At 39.8% G+C, this 15968-nt stretch overlaps 1 protein-coding gene across 7 annotated transcripts in view; it reads right to left on the bottom strand.

Annotated features, from left to right (window-relative positions):
* The window catches only part of LOC122541001 (CYFIP-related Rac1 interactor A), a 215828-nt gene that overhangs the window by 37946 nt on the left and 161914 nt on the right, over nucleotides 1–15968 (bottom strand). The window contains exon 4 of one of the 7 annotated variants that reach the window (XM_043677459.1): nucleotides 13209–13337. The exons of the other annotated variants lie outside the window; for them this stretch is intronic. The gene's annotated coding sequence lies outside the window, so the exon portion shown is untranslated. The remainder of the gene's footprint in view (nucleotides 1–13208; nucleotides 13338–15968) is intronic. 7 annotated transcript variants of the gene reach the window in all.

Raw genomic sequence — 15968 nt, 5'->3', positions numbered from 1 at the left:
AATTTTTCTGATTCAGTATGTGGATGTACCTACTAGAGAAGGTGCAAAACTTGACCTACTCTTGGGAAATAAGGCAGGGCAGGTGACTGAGGTGTCAGTGGGGGAGCACTTTGGGGCCAGCGACCATAATTCTATTCATTTTAAAATAGTGATGGAAAACGATAGACCAGATCTAAAAGTTGAAGTTCTAAACTGGAGAAAGGCCAATTTTGACAGTATTAGGCAAGAACTTTCAAAAGCTGATTGGAAGCAGATGTGCGCAGGTAAAGGAATGGCCGGAAAATGGGAAGCCTTCAGAAATGAGATATCAAGAATCCAGAGAAAGTATATTCCTGTCAGGGTGAAAGGGAAGGCTGGTAGCTATAGGGAATGCTGGATGACTAAAGAAATTGAGGGTTTGGTTAAGAAAAAGAAGGAAGCATATGTCAGGTACAGACAGGATAGATCGAGTGAATCCTTAGAGGAGTATAAAAAAAGTAGGAGTATACTTAAGAGGGATATCAGGAGAGCAAAATGGGGACATGAGATAGCTTTGGCAAATAGAATTAAGGAGAATCCAAAAGGGGTTTTACAAATATATTAAGGACAGAAGGGTAACAAAAGGAGAGAATAGGGCCCCACAAAGATCAGCAAGGCGACCTTTGTGTGGAGCCACAGAAAATGGGGGAGATACTAAATGAATATTTTGCATCAGTATTTACTGTGGAAAAGGATATGGAAGATATAGATTGTAGGGAAATAGATGGTGACATCTTACAAATGTCCAGATTACAGAGGAGGAAGTGCTGGATGTCTTGAAACGGTTAAAGGTGGATAAATCCCCAGGACCTGATTTATGAGAACTCTGTGGGAAGCTAGAGAAGTGATTGCTGGGCCTCTTGCTGAGATATTTGTATCATCGATAGTCACAGGTGAAGTGCTGGAAGACTGGAGGTTGGCAAACGTGGTGCCACTGTTTAAGAAGGATGGTATGGACAAGCCAGGGAACTATAGACCAGTGAGCCTGACCTTGGTAGTGGGCAAGTTGTTGGAGGAAACCCTGAGGGACAGGATGTACACGTATTTGGAAAGGCAAGGACTGATTCGGGATAGTCAACATGGCTTTGTGGGAAATCATGTTTCACAATCTTGATTGAGGTTTTGATGAAGTAACAAAGAAGATTGATGAGGGCAGAGCAGTAGATATGATCTATATGGACTTTAGTAAGGCGTTCGTCAAGGTCCCCCATGGGAGACTGATTAGCAGGGTTAGATCTCATGGAATACAGGGAGAACTAGCCATTTGGATACAGAACTGGCTCAAAGGTAGAAGACAGAGGGTGGTGGTGGAGGGTTGTTTTGCAGATTGGAGGCCTGTGACCAGTGGAGTGCCACAAGGTTCAGTGCTGGGCCCTCTACTTTTTGTCATTTACATAAATGATTTGGATGCGAGCATAAGAGGTACAGTTAGTAAGTTTGCAGATGACACCAAAATTGGAGGTGTTGTGGACAGTGAAGAGAGTTACCTCAGATTACAACAGGATGTGGACCAGATGGGCCAATGGGATGAGAAGTGGCAGATGGAGTTTAATTCAATTATATGCAAGGTGCTGCATTTTGGGAAAGCAAATCTTAGCAGGACTTACACTTAATGCTAAGGTCCTAGGGAGTGTTGTTGAACAATGAGACCTTGGAGTGCAGGTTCATAGCTCCTTGAAAGTGGAGTCGCAGGTAGATAGGATAGTGAAGGCGGCGTTTGGTATGCTTTCTTTTATTGGTCAAAGTATTGAGTACAGGAGTTGGGAGGTCATGTTGCGGCTGTACAGGACATTGGTTAGGTCACTGTTGGAATATTGCGTGCAATTCTGGTCTCCTTCCTATCGGAAAGATATTGTGAAACTTGAAAGGGTTCAGAAAAGATTTACAAGGATGTTGCCAGGGTTGGAGGATCTGAGCTACAGGGAGAGGCTGAACAGGCTGGGGCTGTTTTCCCTGGAGCATCGGAGGCTGAGGGGCGACCTTATAGAGTTTTACAAAATTATGAGGGGCATGGATAGGATAAATAGGCAAAGTCTTTTGCCTGGGGTCGGGGAATCCAGAACTAGAGGGCACAGGTTTAGTGTGAGAGGGGAAAGATATAAAAGAGACCTAAGTGGCAACGTTTTCACGCAGAGGGTGGTTTCAACTAGAGAGAATCACCCTATGCACTAATTTTCTACCTTAGACGGCTTTCGAAGCTTAATCCATTGCATACATTCAAGACAGAAATTGATTGAGCTCTGTTGACAAAGGCTATAGAGATAGATTGCAAGAAAGTAGCATTGAGGTAGATGATCAAATATAAACTAACTGAATGACATAACATGTTTATTGACAGTTTGAATGGCGCTCTCCTGTTCTCATGCTTAGGTAAATGGGATCAGCCTATAACACTTGAACTTCATAAAATAACAAGTGATAAATGAGGCAGATATATCTGACCGCAAATCACATTTGTAATTTGCAAAAACAGAACTCCACTGTTGCAAAAATCTTCATTACATACATTGCACAGAGTCTGGTGGTACAGTGGCAGTATCCCTAACTCTGAGCCACGAGGCCTGGGTTCAAGTCCCATCTGCCTCAGAGTTGCATATTAACATCTTTGAACAAGGTGATTGAAAATATCGAAAAATTTAGCTTCAAGTTACAATGCATATTAAAAACTTAAAGCTCCATATGTTTTGCAAACATGCTAAGGCTTGGACTTTGACTTTTGCAACTAAAACATGAATCATATATTTAATTAGATGTGGCACATCAAAAAGGTTAGTAAGAAGTTCCTCATTTTAGAGGCTTGTATTATAGTGAACACAGCATCTCTTGCACCACAAACTTTTTCCACCATCTGTTATTGTAGTTCAAGACATTTTTCAAGAACAGGCTGCTCCAGAAACTGGACAAAGCTCCAAAAACTCAAAGAAGCAACAACGGCCCGTTGAATGCAATCAACACAATAGCTACTTGACCATTATATTGATACAGCAGCTGTCATGATAGGGTAACTTTACTAAATTACCCTTGCTAAAAATAAGACATAACAAGTATTTAAACAGAGTCTAGCTATCAGATTGCTAGATGTAAATTTTCTATCTCCCAAATTTCTCTCCAGCAGGATGTTGTGCAAAGCCAATAGTACATGAATAATATGCTTGTGTACATGACTTTTTGAGCAAAGGGAAGTGAACAAAATAAGGTTTAATATTTACTAATAACTTAATAGATAACAAAATTCTAATAAATTTTCAAAAACATTAATTCATCCAAGCAACAGAGGAAGATGCAACATGGTTTTACAGGTGTTTGGTCATGTGCAAGTTTTCATGATAAAATGTCCGGATACTAATTAAATATCTGTCTCCTCCCAAACTGCAGGAAAAGTTTGCAAAAGCACTGTCCCAGTTGTGTGTATAAATCCATTAGCTTTGGATTGGATTTACTTTGGAAATAAGGATCATGTAAAGGCTCCAAAACATAAATATGGCAAGCAATTAAAGTATTACAGTTCACAAGTGTTTACTATTGTCCAGAGTTTGGGCCAAACTAAATAAGCTCAAAATTGTAAAATAAAATTGATTTATTCTAACCAAAAATAAATCAAGATGTCTAGAATACAATGTAAATGGCCATGACAAGAAATGTTATAAATTTAAGCATAAATCCTGCGTGCCTTCAGTCATCAAAATATTAATTAGCTGGCTTTTTCAAGAATTTAAAATAACTGAAGAAAATTAGATTAGGCTGGATTAAAGATAGCTGTGCACCCTGCAGCACTCAAACTAACAGTGAATCTTACTATGAACATTTCCCTATATTGTTAACTGAGACATTGTGATTCCAAGCTGTACTTACCAGAACAATGCTGGAAGTTTTAACTTTATCATGTGGATTACTACTGCAAATTTCAGTCAGTACAGATAGAAAAACTTAACAGCTTTGCAGTATTTTTCACAACATCAAAACTTAAGAACACTCCTTATGCAGTAAATCCTCTGTAACCACAAACTGCAAATTTGCCTGTCTGCACCAAAAAAAGTAACACCAAAAATTAGTAATTCGTGGGCAAAACTTGCATATCCGCAATTTTTAACCTTTTTTAAAAATGAGCTCAGCACTCTGAAATTCCATCATTCGCGGGAGTTCTCAGGAATAGACCCTTTGTGGATATGGGGGAATGACTGTACTTTACAAGCATAGTCACTGTCTTAGGATATACACCTGCCAATTTGTGCAGAGCAAGATCCCACAATGAGTAATGGGTTAATGACCAGATGTAGTGCTGATAAAGGGATTAGTATTGGCCACAGCACCATGGAAAGTTCTCCTCTCTTTGAATTATCTCATGAGATTGTTAACATCTAACTTGAGGGCAGACAAAACCTGTGTTGAAGATCTCATCATAACTACATATGCATGAATGTCTCTGGAATAGGGTATAAACCCACAATTTTCTAATTCAGAGATAAAAGTATTGTCACTGATACATAGCTGAGGTATTTTATATATATATACAAATGGAATGAAATTTTCCCAACATTTCATCTTGATGTTGCCTGCTTGAAGAAGTCAATGTAAAATAAATAAGCTGAAACAGTTAAAACCCAATTCATATTTTCATGTATTAGTAAATACAGGTTCTTTAACCATAAAATAAGGTAAATGGAATTTTTATATTGGGATCTATTTTTCTGCGGAATATTTTCATTTATGATTTATGCCAGGGTTGCCTGACCATTTTGCATTGACTGGATACATACACCAAAGCATAACCTTACATGAGTTACAACAATATAGACAATAGATGCAGGAGTAGACCATTCTGCCCTTCGAGCCTGCACCACCATTCATTATGATCATGGCTGATCATCCTCAATCAGTATCCTGTTCCTGCCTTATCTCCATAACCCTTGATTCCACTATCCTTGAGAGCTCTATCCAACTCTTTCTTAAACGAATCCAGAGACTGGGCCTCCACTGCCCTCTGGGGCAAAGCTTTCCACACATCCGCCACTCTCTGGGTGAAGAAGTTTATCCTCATCTCTGTCCTAAATGGCCTACCCCATATTTTTAAGCTGTGTCCTGTGGTTCGGGACTCACCCATCAGTGGAAACATGTTTCCTGCCTCCAGTGTCCAATCCTTTAATAATCTTATATGTCAGATCCCCTCTCAGTCTTCTAAACTCAAGGGTATACAAGCCCAGTCACTCCAATCTTTCAACATAAGATAGTCCGCCATTCCAGGAATTGACCTCGCGAACATACACTGCACTCCCTCAATAGCCAGAATGTCTTTCCTCAAATTTGGAGACCAGAACTGCACACAATAATCCAGGTGCGGTCTCACCAGGGCCCTGTATAGCTGCAGAAGAACCTCTTTGCTTCTATACTCAATCCCTCTTGTTATGAAGGCCAGCATGCTATTAGCTTTCTTCACTACCTGCTGTACCTGCATGCTTGCCTTCATTGACCGGTGTACAAGAACACCCAGATCACATTATACTTGGGAAAATTTCACACAAATGCAAAAGCTAATTAGATGTCAATTAGTTTTTAAGGGTGATCAATTTAAACTATTATTTATTTTTAATATATTATTAGATTTCTTTGAGAAATCCCACCTGCTCCCAATTTTTCCAGTGTCTAGCCTCCTTTTTCGTGATTGCAGGCTGGGTAGAGTGCTGAGGAGAGATAGAGTTGAAATCTGCATTTGGACTATAATATCAAAGTGGACTATTGTGCACACTTGTTGAGCAGTGTGACCTGCTGTAAGTTGATTTGGTAGAGAGCAGCGACCTGCCGAGGGAGCAGGTCTAGCAGAATCTTCCAAGCTGAGTCGTCACTGCCGCTTATGGTTCCAAGGTGCTTGAGGAATGGCAGCTCCGACTCTATCCCCAACTTTTTGGGATGAAAATACACTGGCCGGGCAAAGTCAGTCAGGGATCTCAATGTTGGGAAATGGAAGACCTCATGCACTGGCATAGAGTATTGGCTAACTGGCAGAATTAAAGGGGTCTTTTTAGGATGGCAGTTGGTGATGAGTGGAATTCCACAAGGATCAGTGCTGGGGCCACAACTGTTCACATTTTACATTAACAATCAGGGCAAAGGAATGGAGGACATTGCTGCCAAGTTGTAAAATTACAAACAGGGACAGGTAGTGTTGGAGGTGGTGGGGAGTCTGCAGAAGGACTTAGACAGGGTAGGGTCTTCTATCATGGGAGTAGAGTGGGCAAAGTGACAGATGGAACACAATATGGAGAAAATGTGAGGCTATTTTAGTAGAAAGAACACAGGCGTAGGTTATTTTCTAAATGGTGAAAGACTTTGGAAATCTCAAGCATAAGGAGACTTCGGAGTCCTAGTTCAAGATTCTCTTAAGGTTAACACGCAGGTTCAGTTAGCAGTTAGGAAGACAAATGTTAGCATTCATTTTGAGGGGGCGAGAATATGTCACAAAGCTGGCCCTTTTTCTCAGAAGTTAGTGTCCTTGATTTCTTTCGAGGGGTCTGAAACGGCTGAGTTGGTGCAGAGATGAATGTTTTATTGGGGCCTTTTTTTGTTTATCCCTAACAGATGATACCTCAGGCCAAAGGCTTTCAGGTTTTAGAAGTAACATTGCATATCGAAATGGGAGTGGCCAGTCCAGGCAGCTGAGGTGGTTTGATTCAGTTCAGCAGTTGTGTGTAAATAAAGCTGGGTACTCTCTTCTTCTGCCCTTTTGACTTCGAACTGTGAGTGGCTGTGCCATGTTTTATTATGTGAGCTAAGGGGTGTGTGTGTTTTCAGAACAGCATTATTAAGTCGGGTTTGGATAGGATAAGTTAACGGGTATTCTATTTTCTGTTCTTTGTGTTTCATTCCATAATTTTGTAAATAAGTTTTGATTGTTTAAAACTTAGCGGTCGACCCAGCTAATTTACACCAGGAATATCCACGATACACCTAGCTAAACAAATAGCAAAGTTACGGTCTGGGCTACCTGCTTAAAGAGGTTTTAAGGGGTCTTGCCTAGTCCATAACACACAAGAACTTGCATGTACTATTGAGGCCATATGAGGCACTGGTCAGACCACATCTGGAATATTTTGAGCAGTTTTGGGTTCCCCATCTGACAAAAGATGTACTGGCCTCGGAGGGGTTCAGAGAAATTTTACAAGAATGATTATGCAGATGAAGGGATCGTCATACGAGCAGCTGTGAGGACTCTGGTTTGCACTCAGTGGAGTGTAGAAGGTTAAGGGGATCTCATGGAAACTTAGAGTACTGAGTGTGTTGGATAGAATGGACATGGAAAAGATATCTCCACTAGTAGGAGAGACTAGAACTAGAGGGCACAGCCTCAGAGTGAAGGGATGACTTGTTAGAACTGAGATGAGGAGCTAATTCTCCAGCTAGAGGGTGGTGAATCTGTGGAACTCATCGTCACAGAAGGATATGGAGGCAAGTCATTGAGTGCATGTAAAATAGAGATAGACAGCTTCTTGATTAGTAAGAGGTCAAAGGTTATGGGGAGGCAGGCAGGAGAATAAGGTTGAGAACCATATCAGGAGAAAGTCAGGACTGCAGATGCTGAAGATCAGAGTTGAAAAGTGTGGCACTGGAAAAGTACAGCAGGTCAGGCAGCATCCGAGGAGCAGGAGAATTGATGTTTTGGGCATAAGCCCTTCATCAGGAATATGGGGTGGGGGTTGGAAAATCCATTTGCAGTATTTTATCTTCACAGGCTTCTGAAGTAACTGATGTAATTTGTATTGTAGCTGCAAATAAATCAAATCACATATCATGATAAATCAAGGGCACGAAGCAGGTTCTGTTAATCTCCAGGTTTATGTCTGTATTCCACGCGCCCCACCCGCCAACCCCACATTCCTCATGAAGGGCTTATGCCCAAAACATCGATTCACCTGCTCCTCTGATGCTGCCTGACCTGCTGTGCTTTTCCAGCGCCACATTTTTTGATTGAGAACCATATCAGCCATGACTGAATGATGGGCTGAACGGCCTCATTATGCTCCTCCATCTTATGGTCAGAAATGCTTTAGTAGAACGTACGTGGCCTACTGACCACAAGTTAGGTACCATTAACTTACAACACACTAACAGCTACATAGTGTAGGTCAGCAGATGCAGATAACCACTCAAAGCAAATATTGTCTAACTTTGCCTTAAACAGTGTAAAGCAGCTAGACATAAACCTGGAGATTAACAGAACCTGCTACACCTCCTTGAATTATCATGGTATGTGGTGTGATTTATAATTTGTATTGTAGCTGCAAATATCAGTTACTTCCAGAAGCCTCTGAAGATAAAATATTGCAAATGTTTTTTCCATGTTCTCATTGTTTCTCCCAGGCAATGCCTGGGCCAGGGTTGAAATGCCACCCAATGCAAATCCTTCTCTGCTGTAGTGTAAATTGTGATCAACTGAAATTTGGTATTCTTGAGTTTATCATATTTCTGTTTTTAGTAATACAGCGGATCCCTGATTTACAATTGTCCGATTTAGTATGCGCATACTTACAAACAGCTGCTTTACACTGTCCTACATTGCGTTCCAACTTATACACCAATCAGACTGCAAATGGACTCCAGAATGGAACCCATTTGTAACTTGGAATTGTCTGTACAGGAACTCCAACAAAACTGGTTTGGTTTCTGCAGCTGCATGGTGTTTGGCTTTCCCATAGTAACAATAATGATAACTTAAGAGAGAAACTAATATGACAATTCACCTTCAGAGACAAAACCTTCATAATAACTTCAAGTATGCATCAAGACAGAAATCTGAAACTGAAAAAGTGTGTCATAATGTAGTTCCATTAATGTTTGGTCACGGAATGAATTTGCAGGGCAAAAGGAGAGAGGAAGACTACCAGTCATGAAGTAATTATTGATGAAACAGATGGAAGAATTTGTTTTGCTGTTTTTGTTTGGTAACTTCACTGGTGCCTTTTCTTTTAAAAAGTGAAATATTTCAGAATATTAAGATTTCCATTGTTTATGGGTTTATAATTCCTATTTCTTTTGCACGGATTTTAACTCAAGGATACCAAGTTATGTTTATTTGAAATGAGAAAATGTAACAATGGAAGAAAATAGATATTCAGGAACAAAGTAACAAGTTTTCCCATGGCAACAAGATGTCATTCTGTTGCTTTTCACTGCTGCTGTTATGCCCAGAGCACAACCAAGTGGAGTCTGCCAGCTGTCATAGGTCATCTCTGAATGCATCTCTTGAATTTCATGATTAGCCAAAGCCAGGCAGGACTTCTTTTTTTGTTAAAGTTCCACGAAACATAAAAGGTTGTAAGCCAATACTCTATTTGCAAATTAAAGCCCATAGTCTACTCAAGAAAGTAAGTTGGAAAAAAAAGTCAAGATGTTACGAGAAAGCTTTCTAACAATTGGAATAGAAGAACTGGCACATATTTCACATGTATATTAGGAATATAGCAAGAATGCAGTCGGAGACGGAAACAGGGCAACCTTAGAGAGTGAATCCTATTAAAATGTTTTTGTGATTCCTTTTTTTATATTCATTCACAGGATGATGGTGTCACTGACACCTGCACTTACTGCCTACTCCTAATTGCCCAGAGGCTAGTTAAGAGTCAACCACATGGCTGTAGGTTTGGAGTCGTATACAGGTCAGACCAGGTAAGGAAAGCAGTTTCCTTCCCTAAAACGCCATTAGTGAACCAGATGGGTTTTTCCGACAGTCCACAATGGATTCACAGTCACCATTATATTATTAATTCCAGATTTTTAAAAATTTCACTATCTACCAAGTTAGGGTTTGAACCTGGGTCTCCAGAACATTGTCTGGATCTCTGGATTAACCGGTAGCGATAGGAGGCCATCTCCTCCCCTTCTTGATCAGTCAATCTTAAAAAAGCATGCTTCAGCCAGTTACTAGAATGGATTATTTTTGATGAGGAGAAATTAAATCAGTTTTTTCTATGCAGGTAGCTTCATTGGGCACATTGGGATGAGAACAGCACAACATAATATTTAAGTCACTGGACTAATGATGCTTGAAACATGCATTCGAATCCCACCATTATATCTGGGGAGTTTAAAATCAAATAAATCTGCAATTTAAAATGTCAGTAATAGTGACCATCGAATAACCAGCTTGTAAAAACTTACTTGGTCACCAATGATCTTCAAGAATGAAAATTTGTCATTCTTACCTAGTCTGGCAAAGTCCTCATTACTGTCCGTCTCTTGAATCAATTAATCCAAGGAGCTCCAACTCATTCATCAACACTCTCCAAATCCATGGTCCCAACCAACGAGAAAGAGCATGGACATCAACACTACCTGCAAGTTCCCCTCCAAGTTGCAGACCATCCTGATTTAAAATAATGGCCAGAATCTTGTTGAGGCATCAGGAGTCTGGTGAGTCAGCCAGAATATACATTCCCTCTTTACACGAAGGCCTGCTGAACCATGAACAAATCGGACTGTGACGAGGCCACCTGCAGGCCCTCCCTTGGAATCGAATCAATTCCTTGAGGGCAGAAGTCTCGCCGACTGACAGCTGTTGGCCAATTAACGATTCACAGGTCTTGTTTTCAGCAGCACCACCAGGGAGGAGGTGGGTACTATCAAGAGAACAGACACCAGAGTCCCAGGATTATTGAGTGACCTGGGCTACAGTTAAGTAATTTTGGAAGGAGAGTTTTGCAGGGGGTATCAAGAGAGAAAGGAGTGCAGGGGTAATTTGCAGCAAGGTGATTCTCAACAGATACCTGTCCCAATGCTTTCCAAAGTCCAACTCCTCCATTATGCACTGGGCGCCATAAACATTCCTATAGTTGACCATGGTAGCATTGAACACAGAGTGCAAAAGGTCAAAACAGGTATTTGCAATCATCTTCAAACTGACATCTCAAGTTTTCAAAAAACTGCAACAGTATATTTTGGAAACCAGTACAGAGATAGTAGGCAAAATGACCTCCTACGTTGAAACAATCTGGTAATTCTCTGATTCTGAATTCTGAGACTGACTTAATTTTCATGTGTCAAGCAGAATGCAAGTAAAAATCAGCACAGTAATTGTTTCTATTTACAATCCAATGATACATAGTGGAAAGTGTTCAGGTATTATTTGTGATGGTTCCACAGTTAAACAATCTGGAGATACTATCCAAGCTTACACTAAAGTATGGTTACATAGATGATGTGCTCTAAGCTCGTCTGAACTGGTGAAACTATACCTTAGCCTGAGACTGCCTTCATAAGAAAAACTTGATTAAACTTACTTAAGGTATTAGGATCCAACAACAAGGTAGAAATAAAACAGATTAAATATAGAGTTAAGATCAACACAACAGCTTACAAATATGATATGCCACATAATGGAGCTTTAAAGAAAGAACACCTGACATCACAAATTCAACCATAACACAAACCAACAGAGACTGAAAAAAAAAATCAACTGATACAGAAATTCAAAACAACAGAACTAAAGAAAACATCAGCTGCTGCATCCATAAAGATGGAACACTACTATTGCCTGTTACTAATATTTTAAGGTCATTATAACAGAATAAAAATTAGCAACAAAATAACAGCAATTACATGAAATCTAACCAAGGGATACAAATTACACAGATAATAGCATTCAAAAATAACACATGGAGAATGTAAAAAAAATACTCTGGGATGTGGGCAAAACCAGCAAGCCGCTTCTATTATCTATTTCAGGTATTCGAAAAAGGTGGAATCAGGGCTTTCTTCTTGAATCATTAATTCTCTTGTGAGCTATTTCTCTCAAGTATAAAGTGTTCCAATTTTTGTCAAAGTGATAATGAAGTAGCTGATATTAGTCCAAATCAGGCTGGCATTGCAGAGAACTTAAAAGGGATTATGTTCCAAACATTTTCCTGTTGAGTATTAGAGATGATAGATCATGGGAGCGCTGTCAAAGGAACCTTGGTGAGTTGTGGTCATCTAGCCTGTGGATGGTACGTTGCCTGAGCACTGGTGATGCAAAGAAATTCCACGGCGGTGGTGCATTCATCAAGCATATTGCTGTGTTCGGGATGACATTGAATTTCTTGAGTATTACTGATGCTCCAGCATCCATGCAATGGTGAAAACACCACCATACTCCTGATGCATACCTTCTAGACAGTGCAGAGGTTTTGAGGGGGTCAGAAAGTGAACAGTGCAGATTCAATGGGCAAAAGGGTCTCTTCCATGCTGTATGATTCTACGGTTCATTTGTCAAAGTACATAATCTTAGTTCTCCTGTAACAGTAAATGATAGAATGACTGGTCCAGTCTTTAGTGATTGTAATGAGGTCAGCCAGGTGGACCTCGTGGATCATGTGTTCTCTGATTGATTTGACCAGATTAACAGCACCAAAGGGCCGTAGCTAACAGATATATATGGGAGTGTCAGAGGCTCTGTTCACTCTGAAAGCTGATTCTGAGGGAACTGGAGGACTATCAAGAATTTCCATGTGTAAATAAAGGGCGACTTGGTGACAGGATACCAGCCTCGGAGGAGTTATTCACAGTTAAACTCCCAACTTTTACAGACAATGCTATTTTCATCTAGCATTATCTTCCTGAGGATCATCAAAGATTAGGAGTTTAACTGTGAATAACTCCTCCGAGGCTGGTATCCTGTCACCAAGTCGCCCTTTATTTACACATGGAAATTCTTGATAGTCTTCCAGTTCCCTCAGAATCAGCTTTCAGAGTGAACAGAGCCTCTGACACTCCCATATCTGTTAGCTAGGGCTCTCTGATTTGACCAGATTAACAGCACCAATCAGAGAACACATGATCCACGAGGTCCACCTGACTGACCTCATTACAATCACTAAAGACTGGACGAGAGGAGAACTGAGATTATGTACTTTGACAAATGAATCGTAGAATCATTCGGCATGGAAGAGACCCTTTTGCCCATCGAGTCTGCACTGTTCACTTTCTGACACCCTCAAAACCTCTGCACCGTCTAGAAGGTATACATCAGGAGCATGGTGGTGTTCTCACCATTGCATTATCATTACCACCTTCTCTATTCCTGTTACTATTTCTCATGTTCATCTTCGAAGTCTTGTTGCTGTTTAGATCTTATTGTTGGGTGATAATGGGCTAGTTCATTAATGATATTATTTTGGTTGGAACAGAACATGCTAGGGTAATCATCAAATAGCCCCACAACTGACCTATTGAAAACAGAAAAATCTTTGATGAGCAGATGTGTGGGGTCAGGCCAAAAGTGCTGTTCTTCGGATCACCTGAAGAAGAGGCTATTTTCAGGGAATATTTAATCCTCTCTTTCCCATAAGAGCAGACTGAAATGAACAGATTTTTATTCTGAAATATTAACAATTCAAAGAAAAGGAGAAACATTTACATTCAGAAAGCACCTTTCACAATCACAGGATTTGTCAAAGCACTTTACAATGAAGAATGTCAAGCATTGTTATTATTCCAAATTAAGAACTGACACAGTCAATTTGCACAGCAAACCCTCAACAACAGTAATGTAATGACAATGGATTAAAAACATTTTATGATGCTGATTGAGGGATTAAATATTGATAGGATATTCTTGCCTGGCAGGATAAACCTATATTTTGTTCATCATGAAACTGGTCTTCATTCTTCAACATTTTTTTTGGTTTTGTGCTGATATACTCATTAGGAGTGTATCTTCAATTTTTGGACTGCAAGTAGAATGAAAATGATAATTTTTGCTAAGTACTTGTGTACATAAAGCTTTGAACACAGTTAAATGTTCCAAGCTCTTTACAGGAACATTTTAAACTAGAATTTGACAATGATTCATGTTATGAAATATATGAAAAGATGACTGAAAGTTTGATCAAAAAGGTAGGTTTTAAAAATGCATCTTTAAGTAGTAGAATAAGGGAGTAAAGCAGAGAGGTTAGTGCGGAAATTCGAGGGCTGAGAGCTTTGGCAGCTATTGTTGCAGCAACCAATGCTAGAACAATTAAAATTACAAACGTTCAGACGGCTTGAATTAGAGGAGAATAAATCAATACTGAGCTGTGGGAACAAAATAGAGATAGGGAGAGGGGCCATGAAGGGATTTGAAAACCTAGAGTTTTAAAATCAAAATATTGTTTAACCAGGAGCTAACCTAAGTCAATAAGCACTGTAGTGAAAGATGAATAGGTGCAAGTTAGGACATGGGCAACACAGTTTTTATTGACTTTGAGTTTACAAAGATGGAATTTGGGACTTGACTACTCCAACATTTTTCTGGCCAAGTTTAGAGGTGACAATAGTACAGAAGAGGGTTTTTTTTACAGCAGACAAGCTTAGGCAAGGGTGAAGTTAGATAGGTTAGAGGTGGAAATCAGTTGTTTTAGTGAGGTAGTTAATATGTAAACAGAAGCTTACCTTGGGATCAAATGACAGTGAGGCTATAAACAGCCTGATTAAATCCCAGTTCATTCCCCGGCAGAAAGATGGATTCAGTAGCTAGGAATCAGGGTCCAAATGGTTTTGGTCCTCCCAATATTTAGTTGGGAGGGAGTTTTGCTTATCTAGCAAAACTAGATTCTGATGACTGGTCACTGATCTGACATGCAGGCTGAGATTCAGTGCCATTGACTGTGGACCCATACAACAGTTGGAGAACCAGTTGTATCACAGAAATGGTGCACGAGTACAAGAGAAAACACGTAACTTGCCAACATCAGGCTTTCTATGCAAATAAGGGTGGTAATAATGTTGCAAAGAGCTGATAGCCAATCAAAGCCAGCAGTAATATACACTGTAGGAGAACCATCAGGTATGACGGCTTCTGCAATAGTACTCAAGAGGTCCAGCCCAAGTATTGCCACTGAATTTCCTATGAATGGAGTGGGATATATGCCATAGGCTGAAGGAACAGGGTGGTTTCTTTCCCTCATGATCTCCAAACCCCATAGTCCCCCAGTCAATTAATGGGGCTCATTTAGGTAACTCTTCAAAAAGTCAGCAGAGACACAGTGGGCCAAATAGCCTCATTGTATGCTACAAGATTTTATGAACTTCATGATGTGACTAAGGTAAATATTTCACTCAAGCTGGACAACAGTAGTTACAGCTAGTCGCAAGTCTAGCGAGAAAGAGCAGAGGAGTGAGATTCATTGGTAATCCAACAGAATAAAATCTGGCAGAGGCAAGATCAGTAAATTATCTTCAGTGCTTTATGATTCTATAATTTCTGAAGAAGAATCATTTTTCACTGATCCATGCAGGTAAACTGGAGAGAATAGCAAATTCATTACACTGCCTTCGGTATCTTTTTTTTTTACCAATTCCGTTCCCCTTCACAGCAGTTAGAAAATATTTGCATACATTGACTCTAAAAACAAACAAAATTACAACATGTGAATATGAAACACATCATGCCAACTAAGACCAAGAATTCACTGAAAACCTTGCTCAGAAAGTGGTGATGATTTTCTCGGTAATACTCAGATTTAAAGATGAACTACTAATACATCTATACAATGAAAAAAATATCAAAGGTGCACATAAAGTCTTTGTTCTTCGACAGCACAGCAAATTCTCTCCAACTTTTCTGAAAGCAGTTATTCAACGATGTTCATCCTGCACGTTACTCCACATGCACTGGCAAGTTCCAAATCACCATTCATGATGTTAGGACCTGAGCAGCATATTTTGGCTAATAAAAAAAACTTTCACATACTTTACCTGACTTTTGTTTTATACCTACAATGGAAGCAAAGAATTTAACAGCTGTCATTTCTAGCTTACTTTTCACGATGTTGCAGCCAGAGATAATGGTGTGGACATGCCAACAACCTCCCAAAAGTTGTATTGTTGTTTTCTCAGATGAACAGTTAAAAGAAAATAGGTAAAATCCTTGATGGAGCAAGTATGATCCAGTACATGTTTTACATTCAAACTAGCTCACATGGGGGTGGAATACTCTATTCTTTATT

The sequence above is a fragment of the Chiloscyllium plagiosum genome, chromosome 3 (genome assembly GCF_004010195.1).
Source record: "Chiloscyllium plagiosum isolate BGI_BamShark_2017 chromosome 3, ASM401019v2, whole genome shotgun sequence".
Taxonomy (NCBI): Eukaryota; Metazoa; Chordata; class Chondrichthyes; order Orectolobiformes; family Hemiscylliidae; genus Chiloscyllium; species Chiloscyllium plagiosum.
The sequence above is the reverse complement of the archived record's forward strand: the minus strand, read 5'-3'. Positions and strand labels throughout refer to the sequence as shown.